This window comes from Gracilinanus agilis, chromosome 6 (assembly GCF_016433145.1).
Source record: "Gracilinanus agilis isolate LMUSP501 chromosome 6, AgileGrace, whole genome shotgun sequence".
Lineage (NCBI taxonomy): Eukaryota > Metazoa > Chordata > Mammalia > Didelphimorphia > Didelphidae > Gracilinanus > Gracilinanus agilis.
In genome coordinates this window covers 22126590-22150644 of record NC_058135.1, presented here as the reverse complement: position 1 = coordinate 22150644, position 24055 = coordinate 22126590, and the positions used below count along the sequence as shown (strand labels likewise).

The window sequence follows — 24055 nt, the reverse complement described above, 5'->3', positions numbered from 1 at the left end:
TGAGCCAGCTTTCTTTGTACTATGCAAACTATGGTGCTTATTGAATATAAATAAACATATACAAACCCATGTCTTACACGTGCAGGTACACATACCTACATACATGTATATATAAATATAATTCATACTATAAACAACTTATTCATATTCTCCTTTTGTGGAATTTAGTGATGTACATAGTAATAATATATATGTATATATGTAATATATATACTAATTTTATAATCTCTCTTCTTCATTTTATAGATGAGGACATAATTAAAATCATCCATATATGGAATAATAGAGTTGGGTTTGGAAACAAGCCTTTTGACACCCCCTCCGCAACTAAACCATACTTTCTACTTATACATTAATCAAGAAAGGAGTCCAGTTCTTATGCTATTTGTAGGGATCCAGGGTAACATCAAGGGAATGAGTATCACGATTGCCACTCCTAAGGACCAGGAATTAGGAAGAAAAACAAGAATAAGCAATAGGTCACATAAGGTCAGAAAAGAAGAGCGTGTGGGATCAGAAAACTGGTGAGGGTGTCATAGGAGGAAATGATTTCTTACAGTCAGCTTGAAGCTTCAACTAAGTTGTGAAAGTTCTTTCTGACAAGACCTTCCCCCCTCTCATTCCTGAAGGAGTCAGGGAAGATTTGAAGACATTTACTAGCTGCACTGGACAAAGACACTTAACTTCTCTCAGCCTCAGTTTCCTCATCTGTAAAATGGAGAGAATTTTACCTATCTCCCAAGGGCTGTTGTGAGGATAAAAAGGCATAATATTTCTAAAACACTTAGAAAATCTTAAAGCGCTAGAGAAATGCCAGCTATTATGATTATTAGCTATTAGTTTCAGTCATTGCAATAATTTTTGCTATATTTAATTGCTATAATTTTAGCTATATAATAATTACTATATTTCTGTGGACTACTCTTGTGAGAAAAATGGATAAGAAAAGAATGAAAGAAATCACTTAAAGTAAGCTGAAGAGTGTCAGTATAAAAAAGAATGAAAGAGGAAACAGTGAAATAGAACCAGAAAACTTGGCTTTTCAGGAATGACAACTGCTGACAGGTCACATTGGTATCAGAGAGAGTGATTTAATTGAAATAAAAACACTCTATTGTTCATGCAGTAAATATGTCAGTCTAGTTTTTTTTAATCCTTACTTCTGTCTTAGAACCAATAGTAAATATTGCCTCTGAGGCAGAAGGGTTAGATAATTGGGGTTCAGTGTGACCCAGGGTCACACAGTTAGAAAGTGTATGAGGCCAAATTTGAACGTAGGCCCTCCTATCTCTAAGCCTGCTTCTCAATCAGTTGAACTACCTAGCTGCACCTCATCTAGTCTTTTTAAAAATAAGATATCTTTCTTCTACTAAACTAACCAGCTAAATAAAATTGATCAGTGATTAAGCAAGTAATGTGCAAAAAGCTTGTATTTGTGTACAAAAATTCAATTTCAAGATATGCCAATTTTACAAGTATAATAAGATAGGGGCATGGATAAATAGCAGTTCTGAAAAAAGTTCTGAGAATTTTAATGTATTGCTAGCTCATTTTGTATCTATAGAGTTCTGTGACAACCAAAAAAGTTAATTCAATCTTGCCCATAGAAAGAAGGGCACAGCTTTCAGGACCAGGGAGCTGATAGTTCTTTGTAGTTTGCCTTCCTCAATTCTCATCTAGAGTATTGTGTTTCGTTCTGGGCAACACAGCTAAAAAGGAAATTATTAAACCAGATAGCTTCCAGAAGAGAGAAATGATGAAGGGACCCTGAAGACTATGTCATAACTTCAAGGAATTGGGTTACCTTTTGTCTAGAGAATAGAGAATAGGAAATTTGGGGAGACATTGTAGCTGTCTTCAAGGAATTTAGACTTGTGATATGGAAAGATTGGACATGCTTGATTTGACCCTAAAAAGCATGAACAGGTGTGCAATGGGTGAAAGTTAAAAAGGAGCAAATTTAAGTTTAATATTAGGAAAAACTTCCTAACAGTCAGAACCATCTGAAAGTGGAATGGGCTGCCTTCAGAGGTGGATTCCTCTTCTTTGAAGGCCTTCAAAGAGAGGTTTGACAACCATTTTCTTAGGTATGCTGTCCTTTTGGTGTATTGGTTGGCCTGGATGACAGCTGAAAGCCTTGCCAACATTCAAATTCTTTTATTTTATGATGGAAATAGAAATTAGAAAAGTTAGGAAAAGGGGTCGGTTTGAGGGGAAACATGAGTTTATTTGGAGATTTTGAGTTTGCTATGTCTATGGGATATCTAGGTCTAATAGGTAGATTTGGGTATGGGACTGGGGCTCAGGACTGGATATATAAATCTAAGAATCATCTGTACAGAAATGAAAATAGGATACTTGGGGGAAGAAGAGAGAGAAAAGTGGAGGAAGGGGGAGAAGGAGTGATAGAGAAGGAGAAAAAGGGAAAGAGACAGAGAGGTTGGAGAGAGAGGAAAAGGGGAACCTTTTGGCAGAGACCTTTGAGGTTAAGAAGAGAAACTTAGCTAATGATCCATCGAAAGAAACTGAGGAGTGGTTGGAAGGGTAGGCAGAATATTAAGAAAGAGATTTCATGAAAATACAGAGATGGGAGAATCCTGAATGGACCAGAAAGTGGTCAACAGCATCATGCTGTATAAAGGTCAAGACGGATGAGGACTGAGAAAAGGTCACTGAATTTAGCAATTTTGTGATTATTTGTTAGAAAGAGAAAACAACGTTCTTTGAGTGATGAGATCAGGAACTGTGTTGCAAAAGGGTTTGAGAAGCAAGACAAAACTTTTCCTAGGAGTTTGTGAAAGGGAGCAAGATGATAGGTCATAAGTTGAGCATATGGTAGGGCCAAATACAGGTTTTCTGGTGATAAAGGACACCTTGCCTTGCCTGTGGACAGAAGTAAGTGTTCACTTGAGAATGAAGAATGAAGATAGGGACTGATCCTGGGAGTAATCTTCTAGATGAGAAGGGATCGCTGGTTCAAATAGGAGATTTTGCCTGGCTGAGGAGAAGAGCTGCTTCTTTATGAGAGAAAAGAATGGGATGTGGGTTGGGGGTGAGGATGGAGTTGAGATGTACCATAAGGGAGAAGAGTGAGCTCGTGGAAATTGACCACTCTAGAAAATTATCAATACTAATACTGATGTAGCCCTTTTAATTTTATAAAAGGATTTCTTCCAAACATTCCTCTGAGGTAGTGTAGGGAAACTTCCTTCACCAAATTAGATCAGCAATTTGTTTGTAGCTTAGAGGCTAAGACAGTTGGCTGGGACTCTGAGATGTTATGTGATATGCCCCATGATTACAGTTAGTGTCAGAAACTAGATATCTATTTAGGTCTTTGTGACTCTAATGTTGGCTCTCTGTATACTACGCCATGGTTATGCCAAGTGACTATCTCCCCAGAACAGAAATAGACGACATATCAGGACCTTCACTAGAGCACAATGGTGCCTCACTGTGCTATGAAATGATACTGAAATTCTGTGTGTAATGCCAACGAAGAGAAAGCCCTATTGGGTCCTATGAAACGGGAAAGATTTCAAGTATGGGACTAGGGACATACTGGGTCTATTTACTGAAAACTATTATAGTCTATCTGGGATCATTGCAAGAAGACTGGTGAAGTGTTAATTTTTTTTCTAGGACTAGAGACATACTGGGTCTATTTACTGAAGACCATTATAATCTATTCTGGAGCATTGCAAGAAGACTGGCAAAATGTTGATTTTTTTTCCTTTTTGGCCCCAGACCACTCATAGAATAATTTCTTAAGTCATGGAGAGACTACTACAATTTGTTTCGGTGGAGTGAGTACTCACATTGATAAAAATAGAGATCATTTGAAGTTTTAGTTCACAAAAGAGTACCCAGGGGGTAAGGAGAGTCCTTCATTAAACACAGTCATGGAGGAGGCAGAGCCAAGATAGCAGAGTAGCAGGAAGAAGGAGAGCTAGTTCTACTCCTCTCTGTCAAAAAGCAAAAACAAAAACAAAAACAAAACACAATTTCTCTCTAAATAGATATAGAAAATATACTAGGCCAAATCTTCATAGGGGAAATCCAGAAAAAAAAAGACAGTGAATTGTTTGTCCCAGACTAACATAGGGAAACAGAAAAATGAGATCTGCATACACTCAGGGACAGGATCAGGCCAGGAACACACCGTGCTTCAGAGCACTCTTAGGGAGAGACTGTAAATGCAGGTGAGAGGAGGTCTCAAGAACCACATCTGGGTCCCACCAGCGCAAGCGGGATGGGTGCCAACTAGCAGTTTTGTTTCTCCCTACCCAGTTATAAGCCACCGATCCAGGGCAGACTGAGAACAAGAACCAGGGCAGTGGCATTTCTGAGCAGGGCAACCCAAGTGGTGTATTGAAAACGTAGCAAGAGATGACACTGACCCCTGGAGCAATGTGGTCTTAATTCTAGCATCTAGCCCAGCCTTCAGGGGAATCACTAGTGCAGAATCTCAGGTTTCTAGCAGATTGTTAGGGATAAGTTCAGCAGCGCTCTACCACAGGCTGGTCTCAAACCCAGGTCAAGCACTTGCAGGGCTCAGTTCAGAGGGTCAGCAATCAGACTTTTTCCTAGGTCAGACCATTTGGGAGTGCTGAAAGCCTGTAAGTCCCCAGTGAGAAGATTAAAATTGAGCCTGTATCATTTTCTTATTGATTCTGTTCATAAGCCATTGACTTTGTCCTGCTTTTTTCCTATAACTGCTTAAGTCATGGCTCTTTGTCTCTGAATTTAGTTTAGAATTCAGTTGGTCTCGATGGATTAAGTTTAGAAATTCAGCTCTTCTGTTCATCAGAGATCTTTCCTGGCTTCAAGGAATTCTTGCTGGCCTTGGAGAGTGAGTGGGAAAGACAGGAAGACTGGCCTGATTGCTTTCAAGGATGTCTTGTTGCTTGACCCAAAATCCAGGCTACTATCTTGTACCTGATTCAACAATGAGCCCTTCTTATTTTCATGAAAGAAGAAGGGGGGTGGTCTGTTAACCCCCATTAACAAATTTCAAACCAATCATGTTGTTTCCTGCATCTCAGCTCTGTTATCTTTCATTTTGTACCCAATCCCATGATATCATCTGGCTATTCTGGACTTTATTCTGTACTCCTGAAAAATCTATAACAAGGGAACTGTCTGTCTTCTCAGGGTCTGGCATGAATGGAGGCAAGGCAGTGACTCATTTGTTGACAGGAGGTATGACCCTGATTATAAATGTTATCTTGCATGGAGATCTTCCTCAGTTTACCCTTTTGTTAAAAGTCTAATGGAGGACAGCTAGGTGGCTCATCAGATAGAGAGCCAATCCTAGAGTCTGGCCTCAGATATTTCTTAGCTATGTTATTCTGGGAAAATCATTTAATCCCCATTCCTCTGCCTTGGAACCAATACACAATACTGATTCTAAGATGGAAGGTAAGAGTTTAAAAACAAAAAGAGTCTTGTGAGGCTCAAATGGGACACTATTGCATAAAGCATGCAAACTTTAATGACCTATGTAAATGGTAGTTGTCTTCCTTTCCCTCCTCCTCCTTCTCTTAACTGTAAGAATGAATGCTGATTTTAGAAATTAGAATAGTGATACAATAGCAGGAATGAACCAACACTAAACTAAAATAGTCTGCTTCAAAATGTCCCAGCTATTTGATAATTAAGTTTGTGACTGACTGTGTCAATACATTGACACACACTGAGTTCTCTTGACCATTTTCTCAGTATAAAGGCTAGTCATGCCTAGAAGGGAATGGCATTTCATTATTAGAGATCACATCCTTATTGGGGATTTAAGTAAGGCATCATGTTTCAGGGCAACTCAGCTAAAATCTGATTACCTTGCTTCCTAGAAATGGGGTGTGCTTTTCTTTGAATGTGGTTTGTTTTTGTGTTATTGGACAAAGAAGCTGAAGAGAAAGCAAAGATCTAGAGGAACAGGAAGACTCAAATCCTATTGTGATTGTTTCATACTGACTCCATTTCTATGGGGGAGAATATCATTTTGTTTCATGTAAAATGGGATGGTATGCTGTGCTTTCCCTTTAGTGTGCTTTCAAGCTATCCTCTTATCTTTTTCCCCCCCAAATGCCTTGAAGATATTCAACAACTCCATTTCTTTCAGAGGAATGATACACAAGCTACCTTTTATCTTTCTCACTTAAGTACTGGCTCTAGCATAAAATTTATTTAGACAATAGGTACCTCTTGGGCTTTTAAGAATGTTATTTATAAGTGGCTTCATTTATAGAAACTTAGTATGATAGCATAGAAAAAGATCATAAAGAAAACCATGGTTTTACATAGTTAGGGACAATTTTTACTGAGATGGCACCTTATGTAGAGCTTAAATAAATATAATTAGGAAGAAATTTGATCCTGAAGATTTTTGAACAAGAATATTTATTTCTTAATATAATTTGTATGAATAGTTTCTTCTTTTTAACCCTGAATATCCTAGAGAATTATCTGAGAACTGTCAGCTTATTTGAGAAATTGCTTGAGTATTCTGGAGTCCTCATATTTTTTAGAATACTTGTCCTGGTGCAGGAAGAAAAATTATTACTAGTTTGCTTCATTTGTAAAATGTTCATTATAACAATAGTAACATTATATCAAAATAAGGAATAGCATTTATAGTTTTTTCTGTAATGAATCAGTAATTCTATTATGAAAAGAGATCACTAAAACCTTAGTGATTTAATTTAACTCATACAGTACACTAAAGATCTGGATCTCATATCTTGATCAGGTTTTCAATTTAGGAACTAGCCCTTCATTTCCATCAGTACTGAGGCCTCTTAACAATGATGTCTAATTTAAAATTTAAAAGAGTACAAGAGAAGGAATGAAAATTCCCACCGAAGATTACGCTGTGTATGGGTCTGAACTCTGCCTATACTATCTTCATTATCTCTCTTCCTTCTGATGTCTCTATTCTACTCTGTCAATCATCCAGTACACAGGGACTTACAGAGGAACTCAGAAGGTAAAAAATGAAAGATAACCTTCTCTACTTTATCAAACCCTTTCTGGAAGCTGACATTTCTCAAATAAGCTACTTTTTTTAAGTTTCAATTTTCAAAAAGTTCCCCTTTTCAGATTAATTTTGGGTATATATAACATTTAATTAAATGAGATATTGAAACTAAAACTAAACAGTCATCAGAGAAAGTGATCCATTCTCTATAGTTCAATGAAAATTTTATTCTGATTTAGAAACAGAAACTCTTGGCTTTTCATTAACTTTGCCTGGTATGAAAAGTGCTCCAATGATTTTATTGGTTCCTTGAGGCATATCTACTGCCTTTGAACTGGCCCCAATATATTTATTTAATACATGTTTTCTGGCACTATCATGAAACTTTTGGCTTGGTTGTGGGAAGTTTTGATTCTCCTTCAATAGCTAGGGGGCATTTCCATGAAAAATTGCCAAAAAAATAATAAAATCTTCATGAATTAAAAAAATCCTAAATGATAAATCTTGGCACAGGGTGCCTATTTACTTAGAGTATGGTTCCCAATGAAGCCTCTTTTCCCATTTTCTAAAAGGCAACAAAGTAGGTCTTGGTCACAATTTGAAGATGTTAAGACCATGAAAGTAATCTTTTCTTTCCAAATTCAAATCTTATCATTTTTAGCAGGAAAATGGGAAAGAGGAAAGCGAAAGGCTCTTCAGAAAGAGGCCCATGGGAAACGGAAAAGTACGGTCCATTTCAGTGGAACACTCATTTTGAACAGGATCCAGGTCACTGAGTTGGCACAAACCAAGTTTTTTCTTCAACTCAGTTACTAATGAACATGATGATTGCCCTCAAAAGGAAATTGGCAGCTGTGTGCTAGGCTCCACTGAGAAACTTATACTTTTAGGTAATCAAGCTAGAGCACTCTGCCCTCAATGAAGCATCCAGATAGGCCTCCAAGGAAAGACCTAAGTAGAACATTTTGAATAGGAACACAACCATGAAAACCAAAAGAAAACACTTCTCAGAGTTTGAGACTATAATTTGAAGTAGGGGGCAGATTTGGTTGGAAGGATAGCCCAAATCTAGGCCTTTGGGTACATGGAATTTGAATTGGATTAATAAGAATGTGGTTCTTAGATTTCCAGTACTCAAGGATTTAAATTGGTTCTTCAAGGAAGAGAACTTAGAGATGACCTACTGTGTGGGGGTTTGAATCCAAAGGGTCTGGGAACAAAGTTTTGGTAGTCCATGAATATGAATGGTTAAAAACAAAAGAAAAAAAACACACTTTTATTTCATTATAGTGGGTTTCTATGAATTGCTTTATGCCTTTTAAAAAAATCTTCAGTTCTTAGCATAATGCATGGCACATAGTAGGCACCTAAGAAATGCTTGTTGGATTAATTCCAAGCATTTTATTTTATGTATTTACAATATTCTTCTGCGATGTATAAATAGACTTCACCAGTATGCCCAAGAGCTCCATGACATACAAAAAAGTTAAGAACCTTTGATCTAGTCTCACCCCTTTCTGTGCTGAGAGGAGTAATTGGGATAAAGGGCAGTAGCTTCCTCTTATACAAGAACACCATCCTAGTATGGAATCAACATAGCAGAGGGTAAAAATGTTAGGAAAAGTTACTCATCCATAAATGAGTTTTATAGTCTTTGAACACTTGGTTCAAATTTATCTTCAAGATTATTTTTAGTACTCATTACTTGTTAAACTAGAACAATGTTCAGAATACTGTACATGACATGAAGCTAATCTGGGAATATTTTATAAACTAAAGATGGCAGGTAACACATATTCAGACTAAAAAAAGGTTTCAAAAGTTGTTATCTCTTAGATGGAGGTGAATGTACTTGTTTATAGCCACGTAAATGTGGTGATCAAACGATTGACACAGAGAACACGAAGCTACTTAGTCTGTGTTTGTCCTTTGATTTGAATAATTATTTTTGCTTGGTTTTTCTTTTGGTTTCGTTCTAATACGGCTAGAAAAATTTAAAACATAAAATGATATGTATATGAATTTTAACCTTTTATCTCTGTTCTAAAATCTCTGTGCTATTTTAGGGAATCTGGTATTGGTTTCTTCTGCTTCCCATATATCCGCATATTGAAGAACCTGAGGCTAAATGGCACTATTTTTTTAGAGAGTGGTATTTTGATCTATAACTGGGGGCAGAGTAGAGGGATGGATAGCAAGTAGAAAAAAATGTCTTATAAAATGTAATTTCCCTTTTGGAGACTCACTTGCCCATTCTTCCATTTAGATAATAACATAAGGGAAAGTCCTATGGACCATGTAATTTCCTAGAATATCTAATCGAGAAGGAAGAGTCTCATTCTTGGCTTCTTGTGAATATATTTTTGCCCTATGCACCAATACAGGATTTATGGACTCATCCTCTGAATAGGATTAAATTTCCCGTCAGTAAAGCATAAGTTCCTTGAGGGTAGAGATTGTTTTGGTTTTTTGTCATTAAAACTTTAGTGTTTGGCACAAAGTTGGCATAGAAATGCTCATTGAATTTCAAAGTCCTTCCAATAATAGCCTTCACTAGAAAAACTGGTTTAAATCACAGATTACTGGAAAGTCAAGCAAGCAGTGCCTCACTAGGTAGCTGATAGGCACAGGCGTAGAGTGATTCTCAATATGCTCTGGTATCCTTTCTCTTACAAAAATCATTACATATTTCTTCATGGGTTTTTTAATTCTATATGCCTCGTTTACAATCCTGCATTTTGCTGTCTTTTAAAAACGTCTATTTGTATGCATTTATTCTGTTTTTATTCCGTTTTGTCTATTGTTTTATCAGGCAGTTTCAATATTCTGGCTTTCCAGAAGTCTTTTCCCCTTCCTCAGGAACTGCAGTCTGTAATAATAGCAATCAAGGCAGTTCATTCTGACAAATGTGTGTCAGAAAGGGCCTGCTGTGACTTTGAAATATTGAAAGTGACTGATAACATAATGTGTGCAGCAGAATAAATGCATACAAATGGAAGTTTTAGCTGAGCAGTCCAAGTCCAAACTAAATGCGGTGTCAGAGCTCAGCCCCGAGAGCACTCCATGCCAGTGGTTGCAGGCAAATGACTGAATGCGCTGCCCAAAGTGTTTGAGGAATCAGGAGAAGGAGGGAGAAGAGGCTGGCCCATCTTCATCTTCCCCTTCTTTGCTTGGACTCAGGCAGAGAGTGGAGATGAAGGCGTGTCCCCTTGCGAGCTTTCTGATGTGGAAAATCACTGGGAATTTACGAAGAAGAAAAAGGAGCAACGCGGAGATATAGAGCTAGGAAACAAGGGGGGCGGGGTGGGGGGGGACCCGGAGGCTGAAGCAATAGGACAGGACCACCGAAAAAGGGAAAATAAAGCCAGTGAATAAAGTACCTCCTGGCTCTGGAACACAATAAGCCCACTTAATTAGAAATCCCGGAGTGTTTGATAAAACCTTTGCTTACTTTTTTTTTTTTTTACAGCTGACATTTGAGATGTGTGTGAATTTAATATAAAGTGTACCCCTTTATTCCTCATTAGGCAAGCAGGCCACCGAGCCATGGGACTAAAATGGCACTCGGCTACCTGAAGTCCTGATTTGTGAGCGCCGGGTCTGGGATTCTGGACTGAGGACGCGGACTAAAGTTAAATGTGTCTCATCAGAGAGCCCCCGTCGGAGTGGATGGCGAGGAAGCGCCGTGGGACTCTCTCGTTCTTCTCTGGAGTGTTTGATGCTTGGCTGGTCCTGGCTGGCCAGACTTGGTCAGGGCCACAGCTTGCAAGTGGCTTTATAGTTAGGGTGGCCAGCTGATCTTTCTCTCTAACCTTTACTAATAAAGAATTAAACTTGACCTACAGTCTCCAGAGAATTTTAATTATTACAGATGGAAGTGTTTTTTTATGGATGATGAAAATAATATTGCTCCTTATTTTTTAGTATTTGAACAATGAACAAATGACAAGTACAGGCTCTTTTTAAATGAGATGCTCTGGCTTTGCATATTTTCAGCTCACTCATCCTCTTGGATGAAACTGTGAGTAAAACCAGGCAGATCAATCTCCTGTTGTTTTCAGTGGGGAATCACCCCCCCCCCCCCCCAGTCCAAGGTGTTTATGCAGCTAGGTGGGGAAAATACTCCGTCTGGAGTCCAGGAAGACCCAAATTCAAATCTAATCTCAAACACTGACCAGCCATGTGACCCTGGGCAAGTCACTTAACCTCTGTCTCAATTTCCTCTTACTGTAAAATGAGGCTAATAATAACACATACCTCCCTGAGTTGTTATGAGGATCAAATGAGATGTCTGTAAACCACTTACCACAGTGCCTGGCACATAACAGGAAACTAATAAATACTTATTCTTATCCCTTTCCTATCCAAGGTAGAATCAGGTCCTTCGTGCAATAAAATTGGATTTCCCAGAAAAATAGATAGGCTGATAAGTCAAAAAGAAACCAAACTATTTTTTGATAACTCTATTTAAGCCAGCCATTTATTCTTTTTGAAAGATGTCAAGGCTAGAGCTGTGAGTTAAGTGGGTTTGTGAGTTGTCTATTGGCAACGTTCACACATGACAAAATAGGCTGCTTCTGGGCATTGTTACAAATCCAGTATGCTGTGGAGAGTGCTTCAATCCATGTTCTTTTCAGAAGTGTGAATGAATTTCATGTTTGTGAAGCTCAGAGATCAGCAGTATGAGTTAGAGACTCCGTGGTGTTGGCAGGTGCCTTAGGAGCCATCCCCACACATATTAACCAATGAAAATCCAACTTGCTTCCTCTGCCATTATAATTGTGCTTATCCTTTAAAGACTAAAAACCACTCTGAAAAGCATGACAAAGGGAATTTGTCTCTGAGTCCAGCCACAGATTTAGTCTTTGGTTTTGTGAAGTTTTTTGTTCTCTTTGTTTTAAATGAAACATTTGTAGGATTGACTTTTTTCCCTTCCTTTTCACCAATTTGTGAGATCTAAAAAAAAGGTCCATATTAATCATTTGCTTCTATCTTTTAACACCACCGGCCCCAGTTCTCCTCAACATGTCCTTAAGGTATAGTTTTCAAATTAGATGTAAGAATAGAATTCTAATTTCCCCTAGGTGGTTTTAGAGACTAGGGCTATTGAGAAAATATGGAGTTCCATATTTCATATTCCACTTTAAAAAAACAAAGATCCATCTTGACTTTTAATAGAGAGCCATGACTTTTGGACTAATGCCCATTCATTTGCCCCTTCCTTCAAAGTCTTATTTGGTGCAGAAAGGGGAATCTATGAGGCCAATGAAAGAAGGAACTAGATGTAACAAGTATTTCTTCCTTTCTTCTTATCTAAATTTAATGTCACAAATTTATAGCCTTATGGGGATATCTGAGAGGCACCATGGCATAGAGAGAGAACTTGCATTCAGACTAGTAAGACTTGGGTTTAAGTCTCAGGTCTGAAACATAATCATGTCCTGACAGTAGACAAGCCAAATAACCTCTTTATGCCTTTTATTAAATGAATACATGATCTAATCCATTACATAATCTAATGCGATGATCTGAAACCCAACAATTCATCTCTCTCACATCAACACTTTGGGAACTGACATTGGGAAGTTTTCTCCTATTAGAGGCAGAGAGGTAGTGTGGTGGATAGAGTTCTAGACATTGCCTCAAGAAGGGCTGAGTTCAAATCCTAATTCAGGTGACTTTGTGGAACCCAAGCAAATTACTTATCTTCTCTAAGTCTTAGTTTCCTCAACTGTAAAATGGGAACACGAATAGCACCTATTTTAAAGGGTATTTAACAGGTACTTAATATGAACTTAAAGTAAGATTCATGTCTTACCTAAATGGAATTTTGTATTGTAAGATTGTTTTAAGATTTAAGATACCATTATGGAGACATGGCTAGATAAGGGATAAGGGACAGAACAACTAATAATATTACAATATAATATAACAAATATAAAATAAAATATAAAATAATAATCTAAGGCATAGAATAACTAATGAGAAAAATATATAAAAATGTGATAATCGGGACAAAAAAAGCAAAACAAGTAGATTATAAAAGATACATATATGTATATATATTATCATGTAGAAAGGTTACATCCTCCTTAACTTGGTCTTAAAATATTTCCTAAAACATAACAGTAGGTTTTTGCCATACTGAAATATTATTTTCATTATTAATGAAAGATTCGCTTAACAGAAATCTATTTTATCACCCTTCCATGAACTTGTTGTTTTATATCTATAGCTACATCTATATTCATGTCTACATAATCAAGCAAAACAAATTCTCTTATTGTCCACTTAAAAAAATATCTTTCATTCTATACCCTGAATTGATCATGTTTAATTTTTGTTCCCCTATAATCAAGAATGGTCATTGCATTAATAATTGTTCTTATAGTTTTCAAAATTGTTTGTAAAGGGACACCTAGGTGGCTCAGTGGATGGAAAACCAGGTCTGGAGATGGGAGGTCCTGGGTGACCTCAAACACTTCTTAGCTGTATGACTCTTGGCAAGTCACTTAACTCCAATTGCCTAGCCCTTACTGCTCTTCTACTTACTATGGATTGGCATGCATGATGTTTGTATAAACTGTTTCTCTAGTTCTCTTCATTTCATTCTTAATCAGTTTATAAAAGACTTATAAAAGAGTTCAAAATTGTTTGTTTTTACAAGACTGATGTTATAATAAAATTGTGGTTCTAATTCTGCTTACTTCAGTTTGAGTTAATTCATTTAAGTCTCTTAATGTTTTGGGGGTGAGATTAATGAGAAAGGAAGGAAAGGAAGAAGTATTTATTAAGCACCTACTGCTAGAAACTGTGCTTAGTTAGCACTTTACAAAATACTGTCATGACCCCCTCTCTCTATACTACAATCCTTAACAATATTCTGTTCAGGTTTGATGTTAGGATGAAGTAAGTCATATACAAGCCATTTAACAGTTAACAAAGATAGGTAACATTTTGCTCTAACACAGCAAAGTTATGTACCAAGGATATGGCAGCATTAGTTCCCTTTGGATTTGGCTCCCCTTGTCTCCTTATGGAAACATGTGTGATCATCAAGATAGGATATGGTTAAGGATATAGTGATGAGATGTTCCTTGGAAATCTAAGTCTGAGAGGACCACATTTGAGTTTTCCTATCCTCAGGAGACCAGAAAGCTTCATTAAAAGAGGTAGGAACCAATCAAATTCAGGGAAAATTTGTTGCCTTTTATTAATTCTTATTCCTGGCCCTATTACATCATGTCTCTTTGAAATAGTCTTTTTCTATATTTCTTAAAACCCAATCGTATTCCATCCTATTCATTTATTTAGCCATTCCTCAATTGATGGGCATCCTTCATTTTCCAGTTTTTTGCTAACACTAAAAGAACTGCTATAAATATTTCTATACATACAGGACCTTTCTTCTGTCTTTTACCTCTTTTTGGTATAGAATAGCTGGGTCAAACAGCATTCATTGTTAAATAACTTTTTGTGTGTAATTCTAAATTACTCTATAGTTGGTTGCATCATTCATATATGTCCATCAATATACCTGCTTTCCCATAACCTTCCAACATTTTTCACTTCTTTTTGCTAATATTAAATATAGCCAGTTTTTTGGGGAAAATTTTCAGATTGTTATAACAATGTCCATTTGAGAAACATATGTGGTCACCTTTACTTCTGAATATGATTTCAAGTCTGCCTCTTTCTGGATTCAGTGGCTTACAAAAACCTTTATTTCAGAATGGATTTATTTTCTATTTGTAGTATGAATATGAAGGTTTTCAAAGGATAGTTTTCTTTTAAAGCTTTCATTGTGCTACTCTTTTTACTTTAATCAATGAAATCACTTTTTAAAAGCCTATTTGAAGAATTTTAAAAAATTATGCTCTTTCAACAAAGCTGCGCTTATTAGTTTTTGCTCTTTTTTATTTGCATTGAAGATCAAAAGCACTCATATTTTAAATTAGATAGAAGATTCTTAATAAACTATGCCGAAGAAGAAATTTTCTGGGGGAGGGGAATTTGTTGGTCTTGGTTGGACAGTCAGTCAGGCAGTGAAAGTCAACTAATTAAATGCCCCTGTTTTGCCAAGTATCATATTAGTACTAAGTGCCAAATAAACCAAATATGTAGAAGATATAATCCCGCTCACCTATGAGCTTAAATGTTAATAAGAGAGCTAAAAACATTTAAAAAACACATGGTATATGTACAAATGTCTAGTCTATGTATTTATCTGTGTATTTATACCTCTATATATGTATGGACATACATCTATGTATTTGTTTATTTATATATCTATGTATTCATGTACATATACACACTACTGTAACACTTATATTTTTCTACCCCCTCTTATTTTAATAGAGAAAAATAAACAATTTTTCTTCTTTCAGCAATTTGTTAGGAGGAAGTGGATGTGGAAGAGGCAAACACCTTTTTTTGGAGAATGAAAGTTAAAGGAGAAATGCTCAAATGCTACTACTTGCATGACTTGCTATGTTCTTGTCAAGCCTTTATTCTCAATAATATTAGCAGCAACCAACAGAGATCCCTAGGTTTGTATGTTGAAGGCTTGATTAATTTAAAAAATCTATTATTTTTGCGATCTTAATGGCAGGTGTTCATCTAGCTACAGTATGGAGACCTCCAAAGAGAAGGAACCCACCACCTGTAAAGCAATCCATCCACTGGGCAGTTGTGATTGTTAGGAAAAATTTCATGATATTAATCTTAAATTTATCTTCTTGCAAATTCCACCCACTGCTCTATACCTGTTTTTAGGGCCAAATATGAAGATCTGAGTCACTCTTCAAAACTTGAACTTTAAGATTTATGAAACAAAGTAAGTTGGATCTCAGATGGGAGATGGAATTATTAATCATTGACATCTTGGGTGTCAGGGACCTTAAATGGATGGGAATGGGTGAATTTAATCCTGGTGATCATTACATATACTACTGTAGGTGGGAATCCTTTAGAAGAAACTGAATAGTCTTCATAGTCAATAAAAGGATGAGAAAAGTACTACTGGGGTATAATCTCAAAAATGACAATGACATCTGTTTGGAATCCAATGAAAACTCTTTAGCATCACAGTAATACAAGTCTATGCTCTAACCACTGATGCCAAAGAGGACAAGGTTGATCAACTCTAAAAAGACCTATGACATGTTCTAAAAATAACACCAAAAAAAGAGACATATTAATCATAGTGAATTGGAATGCTAAAGTAGGAAATCAAAAGAAAATTGGGGAAAAATAGATGATTAGAACGACAGGCAAGTTTGGTCTTGGAGTACAAAATGAAATAGGGCAGAGATTAAGAGAGTTTTGTCAAGATAATACATTAGTCATAGCAAATACTCTTTTTCAATAATCCAAAAGGGAACTCTATACATAGAGATCACCAGACAGTAAATATTGACATCAGATTGATGATATACTTTGCAGACAAAGGTGGAAAAGCTCTATACAGTCAGTTAAAGGAAAATCTAGAGCTGTCTGACTCAGATCATAAGCTTCCTATTATAAAGTTCAGACATACATTGAAGAAAGAAGTAAAAACCATGAGATCATATAGATATGACCTAAATAACATCCCTTTTGAGTTTGAAGTGGAAGTGATGAATAGATTTAAAGAATTAGATCTGGTAGAGTGCCTGAAGAAAGATGGCTAGAGATTTGTGAAAGGGGGAGCAACAAAGAACATTACAAAGAAAAAGAAGAGAAAGAAAGCAAAATGATTTTTTATGAGGTTTTATAAATAGCTAAGGAAGGAAAGTAAAAGGTAAAGGAGGAAGGAAAAGATGTAGCCAACTGAATGCAGAATTCCAAAGGATAGGAAGGAGCAATAAGAAAGTTTTCTTAAATGAGTAATGCAAAGAAATAGAATACAATAGAATGGGAAAGACAAGAAATCTCTTTAAGAGAGTTAGAGCTATCAAGAAAATGTTTCATGCAATAATAGACATGATAAAAGACAATAATGGTAGAAGTAGAAGAGATTAAGAAAAAGTGGCAAGAATATACAGAACTATACAGAAATGATCTTAACAGCATTGATAATCACAATGGTTTGGTTACTGATCTAGAGCCAGACATCCTGGAGAATGAAATCAAGTGGGCCTTAAGAAGCATTGATAATAATAAGGCTAATGGAGATTACAGAATTCCAGATGAACTATTTAAAATCCCTAAACATGATGCTGTGAAAATCCTGCACTCAAAATGTCAGCAAATTTGGAAAGCTAAAGAGTGACCTCTGGATTGTAAAATACCACTTTATGTCCCAATTCTAAAGAAGGGCAATGCCAAAAAAGTTCAAATTACTGAACAACTTTTCTCATTTCACATTAGGCTTCAGTAATAATGTGAAACAAAAATGGTTCTAGTTTTCACAGAAGCAGAGGGACCAGAGACAAATCTGCCAATATTCAGTGGATTACAGAGAAAGCAAAGGAGTTTCAGAAAATACTTCTACTTCATTTACCCAAACAAAATATGGTAAAGTCCTCAAAAAGATAGGAGTAGCAGATTTTTTTTTTGTCTCCTGAGGAACCCATAAGTGGGCCAAGAAGCAACAGTTAGAACCAAAGAATAACTGATTGATTTAAGATTGGAAAGGGAGTACTACAAGGCTTTATAAGGCTACCTTATCTATTTAACTTAAATGTACACAATAGAGCTTTATCAAGATAACTTGCTAGTCATAGCAAACACTCTTTTTTCAACACCTCCCATACAAAACTAGGAATCTATCTTGACTGCTGCTAATGTTACTGAGAATAACGACTTGGAAGGAACAAAGAAAGTCATTTAAGTATTTCTCCTTTATATTTCATTCTCCAAAAAGAGTTGTTTGCCTTTTCCCCTTCCATTTCTTCCTAACAAATTGCTGAAGGAAGAAAAATTGTCTGTTTTCCTCTTTTAAAATGAGAGGAGATGGAACAATTTATGTGATACATAGAGTATACATACATACATACATAGATATGTACATTCCTCAAAATGCTAGGCTGGATGAATCAAAAGCCAGAATTAAGGTTGCTGGGAGAAATATCCACAATCTCAGATATGCATATAGAACCCCTCTGATGGCAGAAAGTAAAGAATGAATAAGTATTTTTTTATAAGGGTGAAAGAGGAGAGTGTCAAAGTTGGCTTGAAGATTAATTTTAAAAACAAAACAAAACAAAACAACCCAGCTTAGATCTCAGCAACTGGTCTTATCAAATAGCAAATAAAGGGAGAAGAAATGGGAGCAGTGTCAGATTTCATATTGTTGGCCTCAAAAATCATTGCAAATGATGACTGCAGCGGTGGAATTATAAGATATTTGCTTTTTGGAAGGAAAGTTATAGCAAATCTGGACAGCATACTAAAAAGCAGAGATGTCACCTTGCTGACAAAGGTTTGTATAGTCAAAACTATGTTTTTTCCAGTAGCAATATATGGCTGGGAGAATTGATCTAGAAGGACAGCTGAGTGATGCAGAATAGAAGCTTTCAAGTTGTGGTGCTGGAGAAGACTTTTGAGAGTCCCTTGGGCAGTAAGGAGATCAAATTCTTTAAGAATTCAAGAAATTAACCCATTATTCACTGAAAGGTCAAATACAGAAGCTGAAGCTTAAACACTTTGGTCAAATAATGAGAAGACAGGACCATGGATGAGACCTTGATTTTGGGAAAGGTTGAAAGTAGGAAAAAAAGGCAGAGGATGAGATGGATATATAATGTTATGGATACAATAAACAAGAACTCAACCATGATTCATAACGAATTGGACAAGATGGAATGGTAACAACAACAGTCACTTTACTATATGACAAGTCCATTCCTCTTTCTCTTCCCTCCTTCTTACTGCTCTTTTTCTTCTCTTTTCCATGTCAAACAAACCTAATTGTTTCAACTTATATGATATGGACATGGTGGCCTTCTCTCTAGTCTATCAATGTGCTTCCTAAATTGTGGTACTCGAAACTGCAAAACTCTAAATGGGTTTTGACCAGAGTAGAAGAAAAATCATCTTTTTTTAATGGAAGCTTCACTTCTTAACACAACTCAGGGTTAAATTAACTTTTCTTTTAAGCCAACAAATAACAAGTGTTTTTAGATGAATTACTAAAATTTAGAAAGAAATTAAAAACTCTTTATTTTACTGCTTAATGACAAGTAGCCTTCACAAACAAGATACGACTGACCAAAGTTTTGTGAAATTACTATTAAAGCTATCATTAAAAAATCTTTGGGGAGCAATGCCCTTTCAACATTATCCCATAATTTTAAAGTTAATTTTTTGAGTCCATGTATAGGATTATATTTATCTCTGTTAATTTAATTTGATTAGATTTGAATGAATGCTTAAGTCTAGGAGTTATTTTATCTTTTTTGTTATCATGGACCACTTTGGAATTCTGGTAAAGTTTATGGGCTCATTCTCAGAATAATGATTTAAAGACATAAAATAAAATATATAATTACAAAGAACAATTATGTTGAAATACAATTATCAATTTTTTAACAGTCCTGGACTCTTTGTTATGAACCCCTGCTCTTGGACTGTTAAGATCTCTTTGGATATTGATTCTGTCATTAGTTATTTAGCTATCTCTTCCAGTATTTTATCTTTTAAAAATCTGATGGGCAGCCAATCTGTGCCTTAGCTTTTTTGAACATCAGTACCTATATCTTTTTTTTAAACATTTATTAATATTCATTTTTAACATGGTTACATGATTCAGGCTCCTCCTTTCTCCTTCGCCCCCCGCACTCCCCCACCCATGGCCGATGAGCATTTCCACTAGTTTTGTCATGTGTCCTTGATCAAGACCAATTTCCAAATTGTTGGTGGTTGCATTGGTGTGGTAGTTTCGAATCCACACCCTCAATCATTTCCACCTCAGCCCATGCGTTCAAGCAGTTGTTTTTCTTATATGTTTCCTCTCCTGCAGTCCTTCCTCTGAATGTGGGCAGCATCTTTACCATAAATCCCTCAGAGCTGTACTGTGTCATTGTATTGCTGCTGGTACAGAGGTCCATTACATTCAATTTTACCACAGTATGTCAGTCTCTGTGTACAATGTTCTTCTGGCTCTGCTCCTTTCGCTCTGCATCAGTTCCTGGAGGTCTCTCCAGTTTGCCTGGAACTTTTCCAGTTTGTTATTCCTTTTAGCACAATAGTATTCCATCACCCGCATATACCACAGTTTGTTCAGCCTTTCCCCAATTGAAGGACATACCTTTATTTTCCAGTTTTTTGCCACCACAAAAAGCGCAGCTATAAATATTTTCCTACAAGTCTGTTTATCTATGATCTCTTTGGAGTACAAACCCAGCAATGGTATGGCTGAGTAAAAGGGCAGGCATTCTTTTATAGCCCTTTGAGCATGATTCCAAATTGCCAGCCAGAATGGCCAGATCAGTTCACAGCTCCACCAGCAATGAATTAATGTCCCAATTTTGCCACATCCCCTCCAGCATTCATTACTCTCCCCTTCTTTCATTTTAGCCAATCTGCTAGGTGTGAGGTGATACCTCACAGTTGTTTTGATTTGCATTTCTCTAATTATTAGAGATTTGGAACACTTTCTCATGTGCTTATTGATACTTTTGATTTCTTTACCTGAAAATTGCCTATTCATGTCTCTTGCCCATTTATCAATTGGGGAATGGCTTGATTTTTTATACAATTGATTAAACTCCTTGTATATTTGAGTAATTAGACCCCTGTCAGAGTTTTTTGTTATAAAGATTTTTTTCCCAATTTGTTGTTTCCCTTCTGATTTTGACTACATTGTTTTTGTTTGTACAAAAACTTTTTAGTTTAATATAATCAAAACCATTTAATTTCAATTTTGTAATTTTCTATAACTCTTGCTTGGTTTTAAAGTCTTTCCTTTCCCACAGATCTGACAAGTAAACTATTCTGTGTTCACTTAACTTGTTTATAGTTTCCCTCTTTATATTCAAGTCATTCACTCATTCTGAATTTATCTTGGTGTAGGGTGTGAGATGTTGATCTAGACCTAATCTCTCCCATATTGTTTTCCAAATTTCCCAGCAGTTTTTGTCAAATAGTGGATTTATGTCCCAAAAGTTGGGCTCTTTGGGTTTATCATACACTGTTTTGCTGATGTCATTAACCCCAAGTCTATTCCATTGATCCTCCTCTCTGTCTCTTAGCCAGTACCATATAGTTTTGATAACTGCTGCTTTATAGTATAGTTTAATATCTGGTACTGCTAGGTCCCCTTCCTTCACATTTATTTTCATTATTTCCCTTGATATTCTTGATCTTTTGTTATTCCAAATGAAATTTGTTATAGTTTTTTCTAATTCAGTAAAGAAGTTTTTTGGTAGCTTGATAGGTATGGCACTAAATAGGTAAATTAATTTGGGTAGAATTGTCATTTTTATTATGTTAGCTCGTCCTACCCATGAGCAATCAATGGCTTTCCAATTGTTGAGATCTAGTTTTATTTGTTTGGAAAGTGTTTTGTAGTTGTTTTCATATAATTGGTGTGTTTGTTTTGGTAGGTAGATTCCTAAGTATTTTATATTGTCTAGGGTGATTTTAAATGGTGTTTCTCTTTCTACTTCTTGCTGCTGTAGTGTGTTGGAAATGTATAGAAATGCTGATGATTTATGTGCATTTATTTTGTATCCTGCCACTTTGCTAAAGTTGTTGATTATTTCTACAAGCTTCTCAGTTGATTCTCTAGGATTTTTTAAGTAGACCATCATATCATCTGCAAAGAGTGATAGCTTAGTCTCCTCCTTGCCTATTTCGATACCTTCAATTTCTTTTTCTTCTCTAATTGCAACTGCTAGTGTTTCTAGTACTATGTTGAGTAATAGAGGTGATAATGGGCATCTCTGTTTGACTCCTGATCTTATTGGGAAGGCTTCTAATTTATCCCCATTGCATATGATGTTTGTTGATGGTTTTAGGTATATACTGTTTATTACTTTTAGGAAAGGTCCTTCTATTCCTATACTTTTCAGTGTTTTCAATAGGAATGGATGCTGTATTTTGTCAAAGGCTTTTTCAGCATCTATTGAAATGATCATGTGATTTTTGTTTGTTAGACTGTTGATATGGTCAATTATGTGGATGGTTTTCCTAATGTTGAACCATCCTTGCATTCCTGGTATAAATCCCACCTGATCGTGGTGAATGATCTTCTTAATTACTTGCTGGAGTCTCTTTGCTAGTATTCTATTTAAGATTTTTGCATCTATGTTCATTAGGGAGATTGGTCTGTAGTTTTCTTTCTCTGTTTTTGATCTCCCTGGCTTTGGAATCAGTACCATATTTGTGTCATAAAAGGAATTTGGTAGGACTCCTTCTTTGCTTATCATATCAAATAATTTGTATAGTATTAGGATTAGTTGCTCTTTGAATGTCTGATAGAATTCATTTGTGAATCCATCAGGCCCTGGCGATCTTTTCATAGGGAGTTCTTTGATGGCTTGTTCAATTTCTTTTTCTGATATGGGATTATTTAGGTATTCTATTTCTTCTGCTGTTAATCTAGGCAGTTTATATTTTTGTAAATATTCGTCCATATCTCCTAAATTGTTATATTTATTGCCATATAATTGGGCAAAGTAGTTTTTAATGATTGCCTTAATTTCCCCTTCATTAGAGGTGAGGTCTCCCTTTTCATCTTTGATACTATCAATTTGGTTTTCTTCTTTCCTTTTTTTTTTATTAGATTGACCAGTACTTTGTCTATTTTATCTGTTTTCAAAATACTAGCTTCTAGTCTTATTTATTAATTCAATTGTTCTTTTACTTTTGATTTTATTAATTTCTCCATTGATTTATAGTATTTCTAATTTAGTTTTCATCTGGGCATTTTTAATTTGCTCGCTTTCTAATTTTTTGAGTTGCATGCCCAATTCATTGATCTCTGCCCTCCTTAATTTGTTAATATATGCACTCAAGGATATAAATTTCCCCCTGAGTACTGCCTTGGCCGCATCCCACAGAGTTTGGTAGGATGTCTCATCATTGTCATTTTCTTCAATGAAATTGTTGATTGTTTCTATGATTCCTTCTTTGACAAATTGGTTATGAAGAATCATATTATTTAATTTCCAATTAGTTTTTGATTTTCCTGTCCAAGTGCCCTTACTAATTATTATTTTTATTGCATTATGATCTGAGAAGGTTACATTTATTTTTTCTGCTCTTTTGCATTTGTTTGCAATGATTCTATGCCCTATAACATGGTCAATCTTTGTGAATGTGCCATGTGCAGCTGAGAAGAAGGTGTATTCCTTTTTGTCCCTATTTATTTTTCTCCACATATCAATTAGATCTAATTTTTCTAGGACTTCATTCACCTCTCTTACCTCTTTCTTATTTATTTTTCGGTTTGATTTATCTAGATCTGACAGAGGAATATTTAGATCTCCCACTTGTATGGTTTTACTATCTATTTCCTTCTTGAGCCTCTGCCAGTTTCTCCTTTATGAATTTGGGTGCTATGCCACTTGGTGCATACATATTGAGCAGTGTTATTTCCTCATTGTTTATACTGCCTTTAATCAGGATGTAATGACCTTCCCTGTCTTTTTTAATCATATCTATTTTTACTTTGGCTTTGTCAGAAATCATAATAGCCACTCCTACCTTCTTTTTCTCATTTGATGCCCAAAAGATTTTGCTCAAGCGCTGAACCTTAAACTTGTGTATCTCCACCCGCCTCATATGTGTTTCTTGTAGACAACATATGGTGGGATTTTGGTTTCTAATCCACTCTGCTATTTGCTTCCTTTTTATGAGCGTGTTCATCCCATTCACATTCAGAGTTATAATCATCAGTTGTGCATTTGCTGACATTTTCAAATCCTCCCCCAATCCTACCCCTTCTCCTTAAGCTATTTCCTTTGAAACCAGTGGTTTGCTATTAAGACCCTGTCTCTTATCCCCTCCCTTGATTGACTTCCCTTTCTACCCCCTCCCTTATTTCCCCCCTCCTTTTTGTTTTTAAAAGCCTTATGAATTCCCTCCCTCTTCCCCCCTCCCTTTTTTTCCCTCCCCACTCCCCTGCTCCCCTTGGTTTATCCCTTCTAACTT

The 24055-nt window shown here is 36.1% G+C and overlaps 1 protein-coding gene across 1 annotated transcript in view; it reads right to left on the bottom strand.

The window, feature by feature from the left end:
* GRID2 (glutamate ionotropic receptor delta type subunit 2) overlaps nt 1–24055 on the bottom strand; it is a 1498284-nt gene that overhangs the window by 111288 nt on the left and 1362941 nt on the right. The gene's annotated exons all lie outside the window — the stretch shown is intronic.